The following is a 6199-nucleotide window of genomic DNA, read 5'->3' as shown; positions in this document are numbered from 1 at the left end:
ATGGAAGCACGTCCTCGCAGCAATGTTCCAACATCTAGTGAAAAGCCTTCCCAGAAGAGTGGAGGCTGTTATAGCAGCAAAGGGGGGACCAACTCCATATTAATGCCTATGATTTTGGAATGAGATGTTCGACGAGCAGGTGTCCACATACTTTTGGTCATGTAGTGTACATTCAGCCTCTTGCGAATTAAAGGAACATTATGAAACACAGAGACGAAAGATAAATTATTTTAAATGTTATTTTTGTTCGTTTTTTTTGTCCTTTTTTTGAGGAAGCCTGGCTTCCTTTGGCATCCATGAATACACGCCACTGGTAGGTACAGTGAGGGAAAAAAGTATTTGATCCCCTGCTGATTTTGTACGTTTGCCCACTGACAAAGAAATGATCAGTCTATAATTTTAATGGTAGGTTTATTTGAACAGTGAGAGACAGAATAACAACAAAAAAATCCAGAAAAACGCATGTCAAAAATGTTATAAATTGATTTGCATTTTAATGAGGGAAATAAGTATTTGACCCCCTCTCAATCAGAAAGATTTCTGGCTCCCAGGTGTATTTTATACAGGTAACGAGCTGAGATTAGGAGCACACTCTTAAAGGGAGTGCTCCTAATCTCAGTTTGTTACCTGTATAAAAGACACCTGTCCACAGAAGCAATCAATCAATCAGATTCCAAACTCTCCACCATGGCCAAGACCAAAGAGACCAAAGAGCTCTCCAAGGATGTCAGGGACAAGATTGTAGACCTACACAAGGCTGGAATGGGCTACAAGACCATCGCCAAGCAGCTTGGTGAGAAGGTGACAACAGTTGGTGCAATTATTCGCAAATGGAAGAAACACAAAATAACTGTCAATCTCCCTCGGCCTGGGGCGGCATGCAAGATCTCACCTCATGGAGTTGCAATGATCATGAGAACGGTGAGGAATCAGCCCAGAACTACACGGGAGGATCTTGTCAATGATCTCAAGGCAGCTGGGACCATAGTCACCAAGAAAACAATTGGTAACACACTACGCCGTGAAGGACTGAAATCCTGCAGCGCCCGCAAGGTCCCCCTGCTCAAGAAAGCACATATACAGGCCCGTCTGAAGTTTGTTAATGAACATCTGAACGATTCAGAGGAGAACTGGGTGAAAGTGTTGTGGTCAGATGAGACCAAAATGGAGCTATTTGGCATCAACTCAACTCGCCGTGTTTGGAGGAGGAGGAGGAATGCTGCCTATGACCCCAAGAACACCATCCCCACCGTCAAACATGGAGGTGGAAACATTATGCTTTGGGGGTGTTTTTCTGCTAAGGGGACAGGACAACTTCACCGTATCAAAGGGACGATGGACGGGGCCATGTACTGTCAAATCTTGGGTGACATCCTCCTTCCCTCAGCCAGGGCATTGAAAATGGGTCGTGGATGGGTATTCCAGCATGACAATGACCCAAAACACACGGCCAAGGCAACAAAGGAGTGGCTCAAGAAGAAGCACATTAAGGTCCTGGAGTGGCCTAGCCAGTCTCCAGACCTTAATCCCATCGAAAATCTGTGGAGGGAGCTGAAGGTTCGAGTTGCCAAACGTCAGCCTCGAAACCTTAATGACTTGGAGAAGATCTGCAATGAGGAGTGGAACAAAATCCCTCCTGAAATGTGTGCAAACCTGGTGGCCAACTACAAGAAACATCTGACCTCTGTGATTGCCAACAAGGGTTTTGCCACCAAGTACTAAGTCATGTTTTGCAGAGGGGTCAAATACTTATTTCCCTCATTAAAATGCAAATCAATTAATAACATTTTTGACATGCGTTTTTCTGGATTTGTTTGTTGTTATTCTGTCTCTCACTGTTCAAATAAACCTACCATTAAAATTATAGACTGATCATGTCTTTGTCAGTGGTCAAACGTACAAAATCTGCAGGGGAACAAATACTTTTTTCCCTCACTGTATGTATCAAGTTGTTCACATTTTGGTATCCACAGAGTACATTACAAATGAACAGTACATTTAGGAACATTTCAAAGGTATGTAGTGCGAGAGTAGGAACATGAACAGAAAAAAGTATAATTTATGCGAGTGGGTGATTGAGTTCAGGGATTTTAAATTATTGAACTGTCTCTTTTGTAAATGTTTTAGGACCATACGGAGCTCAGAGTAGGGAAATGTATAAGATCATTTGTTCATCGCTTCAGAACCTTGCTGAAAATAAATGTCTGACATATTCTTTGCTTTTGTGTATTTGAACAATGAGTTCTCCAATGCCAAGGATGGCAACAGTGCGAAAGTAGCTGGTTTCCCACTGAACCCCAAATTCAGTGGGAAACCAACCAGTATTCAGATAATTTACAGTGCATTCAGAATGCACATTTTATGTGTTACAGCCTGAATTCAACATGTATTTATTTTTTATCACCCATCCACACACAATACCCCATAATGACAAAGTGAAAACATGTTTTTAGAAATGTTTGCACATTTATTGAAAATTAAATACAGAAATATCTCATTTACATAAGTATTCACAACCCTGAGTCAATACATGTTAGAATCACCTTTTGGCAGCGATTACAGATGTGAGTCTTCCTGGGTAAGTCTCTAAGAGCTTTGCACACCTGGATTGCACAATATTTGCACATTATTATATTAAAAATTCTTCAAGCTCTGTCAAGTTGGTTGTTGATCATTGCTAGACAACCATTTCTAAGTCTTGCCATAGATTTTCAAGCCGATTTAAGTCAAAACTAAATAGGCCACTTGTGTATATTTGGCCTTATGTTTTAGGTTATTGTCCTGCTGAAAGATGAATTTGTTTCCTAGTGTCTGTTGGAAAGCAGACAACTAGGTTTTCCTTTAGGCTTTTGCCTGTGCTTAGCTCTATTCCATTTCTTTTGATCCTAAAAAAACTCCCTAGTCCTTGCCGATGACAAACATACCCATAACATGATGCAGCCACCACCACGCTTGAAAATATGGAGAGTTGGTACTCAGTGATGTGTTGTGTTGGATTTGCCCCAAACATAACGCATTGTTTTCAGGGCATAAAGTTAATTTCTTTGCCACATTTTTTGCAGTTTTACTTTAGTGCCTTATTACAAACAGGATGCATGTTTTGGAATATTTGTATTCTGTACAGGCTTCCTTCTTTCCACTCTGTCATTTAGGTTAGTATCGTGGAGTAACTACAATGTTGTTGATCCATCCTCAGTTTTCTCCTATCACAGCCATTAAACTCTGTAACTGTTTGAGTCACCATTGGCATCATGGTGAAATCCCTGAGCGGTTTCCTTCCTCTCCGGCAACTGAGTTAGGAAGGAAGCCTGTATCTTTGTAGTGACTGGGTGCATTTATACACCGTCCAAAGTGTAATTAATAACTTCATCATGCTCAAAGGGATATTCAATGTCTGCTTTTTAAAATGTATTTTATCTACCAATAGCTGCCCTTCTTTGTGAGGCATTGGAAAACCTCCCTGGTCTTTGTGGTTGAATCTGTGTTTGAAATTCACTGCTCGACTGAGGGACCTTACAGATCATTTGTATGTGCGGGGTACAGAGATGAGGTAGTCCTTCAAAAATCATGTTAAATACTGTTATTGTCCATGCAACCTATTATGTGACTTGTTAAGCACATTTTTACTCCTGAACCTTAGGCTTGCTGAACAAAGGGGTTGAATACTTATTGACTCAAGACATTTCAGCTTTTCATATTTAATTAATTTGTAAACATTTCTAAAAACATAATTCCACTTTGACATTATGGGGTATTGTGTGTAGGCCAGTGGCACAAATCTCAAATTAATCCATTTTAAATTCAGGCTGTAACACAACAAAATGTGGAAAAAGTAAAGAGGTTTGAATACTTTCTGAAGGCACTGTATCTCAGAGCCATACAGTGCATTCGGAAAGTATTCAGACCCCTTACCTTTTGTTATGTTACAGCCTTATTCTAAAATTGATTAAATAGTTTTTCCCCCCTCATCAATCTACACACAATACCCCATAATGACAAAGCAAAAACAGATTTTTAGAAATGTTTGCAAATGTATTTAAAAAAAAAACTGAAATATCACATTTACATAAGTATTCAGACCCTTCACTCAGTACTTTGTTGAAGCACCTTTGGCAGCGATTACAGCCTTGAGTCTTCTTGGGTATAATGCTACAAGCTTGGCACACCTGTATTTGGGGAGTGTCGCTGCATAGCTATTTTCAGGTCTCTCCAGAGATGTTAGATTGGGTTCAAGTCCAGGCTCTGGCTGGGCCAATCAAGGACATTCAGAGACTTGTCCCGAAGCCACGCCTGCGTTGTCTTGGCTGTGTGCTTAGGGTCGTTGTCCTGTTGGAAGGTGAACCTTCGCCCCAGTCTGAGGTCCTGAGCGCTCTGGAGCAGGTTTTCATCAAGGATCTCTCTGTACTTTGTTCCGTTCATCTTTGCCTCGATCCAGAGTCTCCCAGTCCCTGCCGCTGAAAAACATCCCCACAGCATGATGCTGCCACCATCATGCTTCACCGTAGGGATGGTGGCAGGTTTCCTCCAGACGTGACGCTTGGCATTCAGGCCAAAGAGTTCAATCTTGGTTTCATCAGACCAGATAATCTTGTTTCTGGGAGTCTTTAGGTGCCTTTTGGCACACTCCATGCGGGCTGTAATATGCCTTTTACTGAGGAGTGGCTTCTGTCTGGCCACTCTACCATAAAGGCCTGATTGGTGGAGTGCTGCAGAGATGGTTGTCCTTCTGGAAGGTTCTCCCATCTCCACAGAGGAACTCTAGAGCTCTGTCAGAGTGACCATCGGGTTCTTGGTCACCTCCCTGACCAAGGCCCTTCTCCCCGATTGCTCAGTTTGGCCGGGCGGCCACCAGCTCTAGGAAGAGTCTCGGTGGTTCTAAACTTCTTCCATTTAAGAATGGAGGCCACTGTGTTCTTGGGGACCTTCAATGCTGCAGAAATTTTTGGGTACCCTTCCCCAGATCTGTGCCTCGACACAATCCTGTCTCGGAGCTCAACGGACAATTTCTTCAACCTCATGGCTTGGTTTTTGCTCTGACATGCACTGTCAACTGAGATACCTTATATAGACAGGTGTATGCCTTTACAAATCATGTCCAATCAATTGAATTTACCACAGGTGTATTCCAGTCAAGTTGTAGAAACATCTCAAGGATGATCAATGGAAACAGGATGCACCTGAGCTCAATTTCGAGTCTCATAGCAAAGGGTCTGAATAATTATGTAAATAAGGTATTTCTGTTTTTTATTTGTAATACATTTGCAAACATTTCTAAAAACCTGTTTTCGCTTTGTCATTATGGGGTATTGTGTGTAGATTGATGAGGTAAAAAATGTATTTAATCAATTTTAGAATAAGGCTATAACGTAACAAAATGTGGAAAAAGTCTGAATACTTTCCGAATGCACTGTATATTTAAATACTGTTTCTGTCTCTGATTTACCTGAACTGTACACAGGCTATTGGAACTCTATATAGGGCCTTTAATTGCTATATAAAATGTTCCATCCACCCTAGTCTCATCTACCACCCAGCTCTACACATCCAAAGTTAAGGCAAGTAGATCTCTATTATTTACCCAATAAAAATAATTTTGGAAATCAACAAATCATTAGTTGAAATCATAGGTAAAAGGCCATGCAAAAAGTAAGCTATCAGCCATTATGAACTGGGTCGTTCGAGCCCTGAATGCTGATTGGCTGACAGCCGTGGTATATCAAATCAAATCAAATTTTATTGGCCACATGCGCCGAATACAACAGGTGCAGACATTACAGTGAAATGCTTACTTACAGCCCTTAACCAACAGTGCATTTATTTTAAATAAAAAAGTAAAATAAAACAACAACAAAAAAGTGTTGAGAATAAAAGAGCAGAAGTAAAATAAAATAACAGTAGGGAGGCTATATATACAGGGGGGTACCGGTGCAGAGTCTATGTGCGGGGGCACCGGCTAGTTGAGGTAGTTGAAGTAATATGTACATGTGGGTAGAGTTAAAGTGACTATGAATAAATAATTAACAGAGTAGCATCAGCGTAAAAAGATGGGGCAGTGCAAATAGTCCGGGTAGCCATGATTAGCTGTTCAGGAGTCTTATGGCTTGGGGGTAGAAGCTGTTGAGAAGCCTTTTGGACCTAGACTTGAACTCCGGTACCGCTTGCCGTGCGGTAGCAGAGTGAACAGTCTATGACTAGGGTG

The sequence above is a fragment of the Coregonus clupeaformis genome, chromosome 9, assembly GCF_020615455.1.
Source record: "Coregonus clupeaformis isolate EN_2021a chromosome 9, ASM2061545v1, whole genome shotgun sequence".
Taxonomy (NCBI): domain Eukaryota; kingdom Metazoa; phylum Chordata; class Actinopteri; order Salmoniformes; family Salmonidae; genus Coregonus; species Coregonus clupeaformis.
The sequence above is the reverse complement of the archived record's forward strand: the minus strand, read 5'-3'. Positions refer to the sequence as shown.